Source organism: Triticum urartu, chromosome 7A (assembly GCF_056163025.1).
Source record: "Triticum urartu cultivar PI428250 chromosome 7A, HENAU_Tu73, whole genome shotgun sequence".
In the NCBI taxonomy this organism is placed as follows: domain Eukaryota; kingdom Viridiplantae; phylum Streptophyta; class Magnoliopsida; order Poales; family Poaceae; genus Triticum; species Triticum urartu.
Genome location: NC_141879.1, coordinates 489,010,551 through 489,022,848, shown reverse-complemented (window position 1 = coordinate 489,022,848; position 12,298 = coordinate 489,010,551).

Genomic DNA, 12,298 nt, shown 5'->3' with positions numbered 1-12,298 from the left:
AGTTCTTAGGCTTTAGGAGGAGGCGTTCAATACCGGAGGCCTTTATAAAGGAACCAAGGGCTGTCTTTTTTTTACGCCAAACTTCTCCTCAGCCTTCCCAACCCCGAGTTCCAACACCCAAGGTTCGACTTGTAACACCAACAATGCGGCTATATCTCCCATGTGTCGGAGCACGACTTAGAGGCATAACCGCATAGTAGGCATGTCGCAAGAGGGGTAATATTTACACATTCCATGTACTGAATAAGAAAGGGATAAAGAGTTGGCTTACAATCGCCACTTCACACAATACATAAATATAACATTACATCATCCAGAATACAATCAAGGTCCGACTACGGAACCAAATAAAGAAAGACAACCCAAAATGCATAGATCCCCGATTGCCCCAACTGGGCTCCTCTATTGATCGTCCGGAAAGGAAACATAGTAACGTCCCGAATCCTCTTCGAACTCCCACTTGAGTTCGGTTGCGTCCCCTACACTGGCATCATCGGCACCTGCATCTGGTTTTGGAAGTAATCTGTGAGTCACGGGGACTCAGCAATCTCACACCCTCGCGATCAAGACTATTTAAGCTTATGGGTAGGAAAAGGTAGTGAGGCGAAGCTGCAGCACGCACTAGCATATATGGTGGCTAACTTACGCTAATGAGAGCGAGAAGAGAAAGCAAAGCACGGTCAAGAAGCTATAAAGATCAATAAGTGATCCTGAAACTAACTTATGTTCAAGCATAACACGAGACCGTGTTCTCTTCCTGGACTCCGCCGAAAAGAGACCATCACGGCTACACACGTGGTTGATTCATTTTAATTAAGTTAAGTGTCAAGTTTTCTACAATTGGATATTAACAAATTCCCATCTACCCATAACCGCGGGCATGGCTTTCGAAAGTTCAAAACCCTGCAAGGGTGTCCCAACTTAGCCCATCACAGGCTCTCACGGTCAATGAAGGATATTCCTTCTCCCAGGAAGACCCGATCAGACTCGGAATCCCGGTTACAAGACATTTCGACAATGGTAAAACAAGACCAGCAAAGCCACCCGAATGTGCCGACAAATCCTGATAGGAGCTGCACATATCTCGTTCTCAGGGCACACCGGATTGTCCAAACTTCCAGTAGGCCAGCCCAGAGTTGCCCCTGGTGGCCACCGGCGGCTGACAAGTTGAACCAACACACAGAGGAGCACTGGCCCGGGGGTTTAAAATAAAGATGACCCTTGAGTCCGCGGAACCCAAGGGAAAAAGGGCTTAGGTGGAAAATGGTAAAACCAAGGTTGGGCCTTGCTGAGGAGTTTTATTCAAGGCGAACTGTCAAGGGGTTCCCATTATAACCCAACCGCGTAAGGAACGCAAAATCAAGGAACATAACACCGGTATGACGGAAACTAGGGCGGCAAGAGTGGAACAAAACACCAGGCATAAGGCCGAGCCTTCCACCCTTTACCAAGTATATAGATGCATTAAAGTAACCAAGATATAATAATGATATCCCAACAATAATCATGTTCCAACAAGGAACAAACTCCATCTTCACCAGCAACTAGCAACACTATAAGAGGGGCTGAGCAAAGCTGTAACATAGCTAAACAACGGTTTGCTAGGAAAAGGTGGGTTAGAGGCTTGACATGGCAATATGAGAGGCATGATATAGCAAGTGGTAGGTATGGCAGCATAGCAATAGAGCGAGCAACTAGCAAGCAAAGTTAGAAGTGATTTCGAGGGTATGGTCATCTTGCCTGCAAAGTTCTCCGAGTTGAGAAAGCTTGATTCTCGTAAGCGTACTCAACGGGTTCCTCGATCACGTAATCGTCTCCCGGCTCTACCCAAAGCAAGAGCACAAGCAAAAGAAACAACAATCAACCACGGTGCAATGCGCAAGCAACATGATGCAAAACATGGCATGATATGCGGGATGTGATTTGCAATGCATATGTGAGCTCCGGAAGGAAAGGAAGAACCAGGCATCAACTTGGCAAAACCAAGTGTGCCGCTGGAAAGATGAGATGATTTCGGTCAAAATCGATATAAAGATCACCGGAATCGGATGCAAGGTTTGCAAAAGGCAAGCAAAACAATACTCGCACAATTCTGCGATTAACAGCACAATGCCATCTAGAATGCAACAAGAAACTAAGCTACTGCACTCCAACATAACAACAAAGCATATGGCAGTGATCTACTCAAGATTCTTGACAAAAGATGAACACTCAGCTACGGCTAAATCACACAATAGCAGATTCAAACAAGCATGGCAAAAGTGCAAAAGATATCAGCTTCACAGTCTTTGTGAAATTATTGACATGTCAGGAATTAACATCAGGAAGCAATTTTTAGAGCAAGATAACAACATGCTACAGGAATAGAACATAGAAATACAAGGCATGGCATGATTCTACTCAAAGCATAGAACAAAAGTCCCTTACTGACCATAAGCCAGAAAGGATCAGAAGATATGATGGCACCCATGTAAACATAGCAAGTTTCGTTAACAGATTCAGACTTAGCAGAAAACTGGACATGGCAAAAACAGAATTATGAAGGCATGTTTGCGAGCTCGATTCACTCAACACAAGGCATTGCATGACACGATAAGCATAGCATCAGCAAGAAGACATGTTCATGAAGCTAACCATGGCATGGACAATCTCATAGCATGCATGGATCAACTACAACAACATTGGCAAAATTGATTAACACATAAACAATCTGCCAGGAACATTTTATAACAAAAGTAGAGCAAGATTGAGTCATGCTAGGGCACTCCATAAATGAAAACAGAGGCATGGATGGATAGAGCACAACCATATGTCCAAATCATCCTTACTGAACATACTCAAAAGAAGCATGGATCTCTCTGTAGCAACATGAATACATGGCATAAAAATAACAGCAGAGCAAAGACTTAGTGAAATTCTAAGTCTCTGAGATCCGTAATATCATGAGAGATACTTTGCATGCTTGTGCTAGTCACCACATTGATCACAAAAATACATGGCATAGACCCCTGTAAACATGGCATGTCATAGTACAAAACACATGTAGAGCTCAAGTTCATATGCAGCACACAACAATTGTAGCAAAAATGAGAAAAGCTCATACTCCGCTAAGAATCAGCACCTAAAATTTTATAGCACTCTTGCATCAACAATTTGGGCATCAAGATGGATTCAAACAAGCATGGCACAATGGAACAAAATGAAGAGCACATCCAGATGAACATTTGGATATATCATGCATGCACAACGGATCTACGGATGAGGAGTTATGGCATGTTGAACAGTGCTTGAAAATATAGCAGATGAAAATGACTTAGGCGAAAATTGGGGTCAACCTCGGTTTCCAGATCTGGATCTGGGAGGCGCGCGAACTGAGGTTCACCTGGACCTCACCGGAGATGGAGGGGACGGCGGTCGGAGTAGAAGGGGACGGCCGGATCCGGTCTGGCGGGGCCAAATCCGGGGCCAGGCGAGGACGGTGAGCCGCGGGCGGTGGGCGGCGCGCGTGAAGGCGGTGGCGACCCACAACGGCGGAGGTGCGCGGCGGCACGGCGAGCTCACGGCGGCGCATCAACGGGAGGAGGCACGGGCGGCGCAGCGCGTGCGGCGGCGGAGAGACAGGCGGGGCGCGGGCGGCTCGGGCCCGCGGGGGCCGGCGACGGGCCTCGGCGGGCCGCACAGTGGGTGGAGGCGATTGCGACACGTGGCGGCCGGCGGTTGGTTCGGGCGGCGGCGGCGAACGTGTCCGGCCATCGCGGACGCGCCCGGTGGCGGCGGTGGAGGTTTTTAGGGTTTTGACCGTGAATTTGGAGGAGGGGGCACCTATTTATACATAGAAGGAGGTGGGAGTGTCCAAATGGAGAGCGGTTTTCGGCCACGCGATTGTGATCGAACGGCCGAGAGGATGGAGGGGTTTTGGATGGGTTATTGGGCCACTTTGGAGGGTTGTTGGGCTGCAACACACACGAGGTCTTTACAGTTCCCCGGTTAACCGTTGGAGTATGAAACGGACTCCAAATGGCACGAAACATGACAGGCGGTCTACCGGTGGTGTACCAAGGCTGCTTGGCAAGTCTCGGTCCAATCCGAGAACGTTTAACACCTGCTCACGAAAAGAGGCAAAAGGGGGCGCTGGAGGACATAGGAGTGTCAGATTGCAAAACGGACAACGGGGAAAATGCTCGGATGCATGAGACGAACACGTATGCAAATGAGATGCACACGATGACATGATATGAAATGCATGACATGGACAAAAGCAAAACAAAGACAAGAACCAAACCACGAATCTCATAACTTAGAGCCGAAAATGGCAAGAGTTGGAGTACAAATATGGAAAGTTACATCGGGGGTGTTACAACACTCCACCACTACGAAGGGATCTCGTCCCGAGATCTAGGACTGAAAGAACTCCGGATATTCAGAACGGAGGTGGTCCTCGCATTCCCAGGTGGCTTCTCAGTCGGAATGGTGTGACCACTTCACTTCCAGGAATTTGATAGACTTGTTGCGAGTCTTGCGCTCAGTTTCTTCAAGGATAGCAATGGGATGCTCATGATAAGATAGGTCTTCTTGGAGATCAATCTCTTCGAGGTTGACGGTGCGGTCAGGAGTCTTGAAGCACTTGCGAAGCTGTGACACGTGAAACACATCATGCATGTTTGCAAAGTTGGGAGGAAGCTCAAGTTCATAGGCGAGGTCGCCTCTTTTGCCAATGTTCTTGAAAGGACCCACATATCTAGGAGCAAGCTTCCCTTTGATACCGAAGCGACGAGTGCCTTTCATTGGAGAGATGTGGAGGTAGACATGGTCTCCGATCTCGAAAGCCAAGTCACGATGCTTGCTATCATAGTAACTCTTCTGGCGCGATTGCGCGGCTTTGAGATTTTCACGGATGACTTTGCACATTTCTTCAGCTTGTGTGATTAAGTCATTGCCAATAAGTTGGCGTTCACCAGTCTCTAACCAATTAAGAGGAGTACGACACTTTCTGCCATAGAGAATCTCGAATGGGGCCTTGCCCGAGCTCGCTTGGAAGCTGTTGTTGTAGGAGAACTCGGCATATGGAAGACAATCTTCCCACTTCATACCGAAAGAAATCACACAAGCCCTGAGCATATCTTCAAGAATTTGATTTACTCGCTTGACTTGTCCACTAGTTTGAGGATGGAAGGCTGGGCTGAAGCAAATGTTGGTGCCATGGCCTTCTGGAAGGAATCCCAGAACTTGGAAGTAAAGATGCTTCCACGATCTGAAGATATCAACTGCGGAATGCCGTGCAAGTAGACAATCCTGGAGGTATATAGCTCTGCCAACTGAGCTACTGTGATAGATTCTTTGATAGGAAGAAAATGAGCCACTTTAGTGAGCTTGTCGATGACGACAAAGATAGCATCATTTCCACGTTTGGACTTGGGAAATCCAGTCACGAAATCCATCTCAATATGGTCAAACTTCCATTCTGGAATGGCAAGAGGTTGGAGGAGACCAGCTGGCCGTTGGTGTTCTGTTTTCACTCTTCTGCAGACATCACATTCATTCATGAACTGAGCAATTTCTCGCTTCATTCGAGTCCACCAATATGACTGCTTGAGGTCATGGTACATCTTTGTACTTCCAGGATGAATATATAGGAGTGAATTGTGAGCCTCGTTCATAATGACTTAACGTAGATCACCCTTAGGAACCACAATTCGATCCTCGAAGAAAAGAGTATCTTTGTCATCAAGGCGATATCACTTGTACTTGGGTTGGCTCTTGGCAATCCCATTCTTCACCTTATTCACCATTGCATCAAGAAGTTGTGCCTCACGAATTTGATCTTCCAAAGTATGGGAGACTTGGAGGTTGGCAAGAAATCCTTGAGGAACAACTTGGAGATTAAGTTTGCGGAAAGCTTCACAAAGATCCGGTTGGAAGGGCTTGAGAATCAAACTGTTGCAGTAAGCCTTCCTACTCAAAGCGTCGACAATGACATTGGCCTTGCCTGGAGTATATTCAATACTCGGATTATACTCTTGAATCATTTCGACCCAACGAGTCTGCCTGAGGTTGAGGTTGGGTTGAGTGAAGATGTACTTGAGACTCTTATGGTCAGTGAAGATGTCCACTTTCCTTCCCAACAAGAGATGTCTCCATGTTAAAAGAGCATGGACAACAGCCGCCAACTCGTGGTCATGAGTGGGGTAGTTATTTTCGTTGGGCTTCAACTGGCAAGAGGTATAGGCCACAACTTTCTTCTCTTGCTTTAACACAGCACCGAGACCTTGCAGGGAGGCATCACAGAAAACTTCGAATGGTTTGGATTCATCAGGAGGAGTCAAAACAGGAGCTGTGACTAAATTATCTTTTAGGGTGTTGAAAGCGATGTCACATTCAGGCGTCCATACATACTTCACATGCTTCTGGAGGAGGTTGGAAAGAGGCTTTGCAATCTTAGAGAAATTCTCAACGAATCTTCTCCAATAGCTTGCAAGCCCAAGGAAACTGCGGAGCTACTTGACATTCTGAGGCGGTTCCCAATTCACAATTGTAGACACCATCTTAGGATTAACAGTTATGCCCTTGGCGGAGATGATATGGCCAAGGTAGAGAACCTCATCGAGCCAAAACTCGCACTTTGAAAACTTCGCATAGAATTGATGTTCTCTGAGTTTGTCCAGCACCAATCTCAAGTGCTTAGCATGATCCTCCTTGTTCTTGGAAAAGACCAAAATATCATCGAGATACACCAAGATGAGATCATTTGTGTAAGGGTTGAAGATGAAGTTCATCATGCGAGAGAATGTTGGAGGAGCATTGACAACGCCGAAAGACATACAGTATATTCATAAGAACCATAGCTTGTTCCGAATGCTGTCTTGGGGATATCTTGTTCAAGAATGCGAATATGATGATAACCCATATGGAGGCAAGCTTGGAGAATACTTGAGCACCCTTAAGTTGCTCGAAAAGCTCATTGATGTTGGGAAGTGGGTACTTGTTCTTTATTGTCTTCTTGTTCAATGGGTGGTAGTCGACACAAAGTCGGTCCATGCCATCCTTCTTCTTGACAAAAAGAACACCACAACCCCATGGAGAAAAACTCGGTCAGATCAGACCCATACGCTCTTGTTCATCGAGTTGTTTCTTCAGCTCCTTCAACTCTTCTAGTCCAAGCTTGTAGGGACATTTGCAAACAGGTTCCGTGCCAGGCTCAAGATCGATGACGAATTCAACTGGTCGGTGAGGAGGCATTCCTGGAAGCTCTTCTGGAAAAACTTCTTGATATTCACAAACAACTGGAATCTGAGAGATGGCATTCAACTCGCCCTTCTCATTGAGAGAAAACAGTCGAATGGTATCATCACGAGTGGCATAGATGATCGCTTCCTCAGACGATAGTGTCAATTGAATCTTCCTGGCAGAACAATCAAGCTGAGCCTTGTGCTTAGAAAGCCAGTCCATGCCAAGAATTAGATCAATATCCGAGTTACCAAGAACAATTGGAGAGGACAAAAACTTATAGTCTCCCATCTTGATAGAAACATCCAGAACCATGTAGCTTGCGTACAAGCATTTACCCGGTGAGACAACTGCTAACGGACTAGGCAAATCTTGGAAAACCCACTCATGCTTAGATGCAAATGGTCTTGACATGAAACTAAGCAATGCACCAGTGTCAAAAAGAACTTTTGCAGGAATATCATTAACAGGAAGGTTACCCATGATCACTTCTGAAGAGTCCTCTGCCTGAGCTGCGTTCAACATGTTGACCTTTGCAAACTTGGGATTATGCTTGACCACTGCATTGCTGGCAGATCTCACAGGAGGAGGAGGCGGAAGGCGCCTTTGGTTGAAGAATTTGTTTGCATAGTGCCCTTTCTGCTGACACTTGTTGCAAGTAACCTCTGAGAGTGGACGGTGATACGGAGCACTTGACCTTGGAGCATGAGACAGAGCTTTGTACTGATAGCCTGGGTTGGGTGGGTGGGAAGATCCATTTCCACTGTCGGTGTCAAAACCGGCGGATCTCGGGTAGGGGGTCCTGAACTATGCGTCTAGGCCGGATGGTAATAGGAGGCAAGGGACATGAAGTTTTACCCAGGTTCGGGCCCTCTTGATGGAGGTAAAACCCTACGTCCTGCTTGATTAATATTGAAGATATGGGTGTTACAAGAGTAGATCTACCACGAGATCAGAGACGCTAAACCCTAGAAGCTAGCCTATAGTATGATTGTATGTTGTGATTCTTGTCCTACGGACTAAAACCCTTTGGTTTATATAGACACCAGAGAGGGTTAGGGTTACACAAGGTCGGTTACAAAGGAGGAGATATCCATATACGTATTGCCTAGCTTGCCTTCCACGCCAAGTAGAGTCCCATCCGGACACGAGACGAAGTCTTCAATCTTCTATCTTCATAGTCTAACAGTCCGACCAATGGAGATAGTCCGGCTGTCCGGAGACCCCCTAATCCAGGATTCCCTCAGTAGCCCCTGAACCAGGCTTCAATGACGATGAATCCGGCGCGTAGTTGTCTTCGGCATTGCAAGGCGGGTTCCTTCTCCGAATACATCACAGAAGAATTTGAATACGAGGATAGTGTCCGACCCTACAAAATAAGTTCCACATTCCACGGTAGAGAGAATAATGTTTTCGCAGATCTAATTTGCTAGCTTGTTTCGGCAGCATGACGTTACGTCATGGCCCGGTGATTATTCGAACCGTTTCTTTTAACCAGCCCCGCACATAACCCGAGGCAGTTTTTCGACACGTCTTGTCAAAGCAGAGATCATGTCCCCTTATTACGGGATTCTCATAGATACGGGCGTGGGTAACCCAACTGCGCCATCAATTGCGGCGCTTGGGGGATAAGCGAGTTTTATCAGGCAAGTGGGGACGCTTAATTTTGTCCGCCCATATAAAGGGATAAGGATTCACCTTTCTATCCACGCCTTCTTCCTCCTCTGCTCATCCGCTCCCGCACACTCGAGCTCTAGCGCCCAAGCTCTCACTTCCATCTCAACCTTCTCCAACCATGTCCGGAGCGGGAGGCAAGTGGATGGTCTCCTCCGTCACGGAGGGAGACGTCAAGAAACTGAGGAGAGCCGGATACCTACCCGACGACATCGCGCACCGGCTCCCAGTTGAGGGGCAGCTCATCCCCACCCCCAGGCCCTATGAGAGGGCGGTATTCCTCACCCATTTCCTCCGTGGACTAGGATTCCCTCTCCGTCCCTTCGTCCGGGGGCTCATGTTTTATTACGGCTGGGATTTCCACGATCTGGCCCCGAACTTCATCCTCAACATCTCGGCGTTTATCGTCGTGTGCGAGGCCTTCCTCCGCATCAAGCCCCACTTCGGCTTATGGCTGAAGACCTTCAACGTCAAGCCGAAGATAGTGAGCGGCCGCCAGGCGGTGTGCGGAGGCGCCATGGTGGGCAAGATGCCCAACATCACATGGCTCGAGGGCTCCTTCGTGGATACCATAAAGGGGTGGCAATCGGGGTGGTTCTATATCACCGAGCCGCGCGACCCTGCATGGGTAGCGGCCCCCGAGTTCCTATCTGGCATCCCCATGCGGCTCACCTCCTAGAAAGAGAAGGGCCTGTCCTAGGGTAATTCAAAAGAGCTGACCGGACTCCAGACGTGTATTCAAAACATAGTGGACAAGAAGCTAAAGCTTGTCAACATAGTCCAGGTCATGCTCATCCGCCGGATACTCCCGTGCCAACAACGGGAGTTCACCTTGTGGGAGTTCAACCCGGCGCAGCACCGAACTCTGAACAGGCTCTTCGACACAACTCATGAAGATGCCTGGAGGGTGTTGTTCAAGGGCGCCGCGGTCCCTCCCCCCATTATTGAGGATCGCGGATTCAGCGCGAAGCGCCAAGCCATTGCGGTAAGCTGTTTTACCTTTCACAGGATACTTGTTTTCTATATAGATTGACTCTATGCAGGATCTAAACTCCCCTGCCGTTAACAGGACTGGCAGAAGATGGCCGGACAAATCGACTATCCATCTCCCTTTCTCGAAGGCCCTGCGGACGCCCTTCTGGCGAAGATGTTGACTCCGGCCCCTTATAAGGTGCCGGAGAAGACCAAGAAGGCCAAGGGAGCTCGAAAGAGTTCCCAATGCCAGGCATCGTCGGACTCACCGTCCGATGACTCTGCGGCGCACTCTTCCCCCGAAGACGAGGAAGAGGAATAAGAGGCTCCCCGACCGACTGGGGGAGACAAGAAAAGGAAGGCCGCCCCAACTGGGGAGGCCGTAGGGTCCAAGAAGGGAAGGACGCTCCTTCCGGACAGCTCCACCGCCGCCGACGAAAGTGAAGACGAGTGGTTGCCCAGGGCCAAGCCCCAGGGGAGATCGTAAGTATTCGGATACCAAAGTAACCCATAGGATTCCTTTGTCGCATTGCTTTCCCTAACGCCAAACTCAATTGTGCAGGCCGCCCCGAGCCAATATCGAGGTATCCTCGGACGGCTCCCTGGGCTCGTCGGACATGGATAGCGATCCAGTCCCGACCGCCACCTCCCCTCATCCAGCCGACGACGCCGAGGTGCTGTCTCAAGAGGCACCGGATCATGGGGGGACAGTCCTGGAGGCGCCTCAAGGCCACCTTCTGGACTCCGGGATCCGAGGGGACGGGGTCCCCGAGAGCTCCGAGTTTGGCCCTCAGCTGAACACCGCGCCGGACCCTCCAACGGTTCCGAGCTCGGGCAGGCGGTCCCCTTCTAAGGGGGGTGAGACGCCTGTGCCGGTGACCTCTATCCATCCAGAGGCGCCGGACACTATGTTGGAAGCGCTTCGCAGCGCTTCCAACGAGGAGGAGCACCGCACTATCATGAGTGCGGTGATCCAGAAGGTTCAGTCCGCCAAGAGCGGATTGACTGAAGCCTACACTAGCCTTCTAACAGGCTTCGAGGTAAGTGTTTTAAAATGTAGTAGAAGTAGTACCACATAGACAGTAGCCCCTGATGCTTTGTTCGGTGTTCGCAAGGAAAAGCCGAACAGAGGATCAAATAATATCGCAGGAGTCTAATATAAGTATGTCAATATGCATATGCAGGCTTCTCTGCTGGCGTCCGCCGCACTAACTGCGGAGGTTGTCGTACTGAAGCAGGACCTCAATGGGTCCAAGAAAGAGCTTGGCCTTGTCAAGAGGCAGCTCAAGGAGAACGAAGGTAAGTAATACCCCGTCTATAGATATATGTATATAAAAAGGACGCGACTGCAAAATGACATGATCATTGTATGTTTTGCCAGGGGCTACGACCGAGGTGGCGACCCTGAAGCAAGCGCTGACCAAGGCCGAAGATACAGTGGCCAAGGAGCGCACCGAGCGAGAGAGGCACGAGGCTCGGGTGGGCGAGGTGCAGCAAGAGCTCCAGGCTCTCGTGACGAAGCACGAGGCATTGGAGCTTGACTTGAAGACGCGAGAGTCTGAGCTTGCCGCGGCCCGTGAAAGCGCGAAGAGTGCCAAGGCCGAGGCCCAAAAGGCCCTTTAGGAGATCGACACAATGAAGAATATAGCGGCGAGTAAGGCTTTCTATATGCAAAGCAAGCATGTAGAGGTGAATTACCGATTACTTACCCGAATCCGGAGCTATTCAGGAGCATTCGCAGATTTGCCCCGCAGTGTGTCCGATGCCGTACTATTCTACCAGGCCGAGGACGGAAGCTCGATGGAGAAGCTATTCTGGTCTCAGTATGCTGAGGCCAAACATCCGGTGCCAATGAGCGACCAGCTGAAGCAGATGGCCGAGCTACATAAGGCGGCCGATCAGGCCATGAAGGGCTTCATAGTCCGGTTGTGGCCTCGCGACGCCCTTCCGAACAGCTTCTTCGGCTTGGCGAGGCGGCTTGTGGATGCCTGCCCTCGGCTGGAGGTCGTCAAGCGATCCGTCTGCATAGAAGGTGCATGCCAGGCTTTCGCCCATGTAAAAATGCAGTGGGTCAAGCTAGACGTCGTGAAGCTGATCAAGGAGGGGCCACCGGAAGGCAAGGAGCACCGCCACCCCGAGATGTACTACGAGGGTGTTCTGCCGGGTGCCCGTCTTATCGCGGATGAGTGTTCACAAAATGTAATATTTGAATGAGACTTGCTCGTTTTGTCCTGTATGTGTGGAAACTTGTTTCATATGCACCATGCAACGCTTGTTTGAATTTTAAATATTACCTTCTGTTTGGCTGTTTATCCAATCTGAGAGATGGCTACTCCTCAGCTTCTGCCCCCATGCCGCTAGTGCTGGGGTGTTCGGGATAAACCTGAGCACTCTTGTTCCCATATTTGGGTCCTTCGAGGGAGGTGAT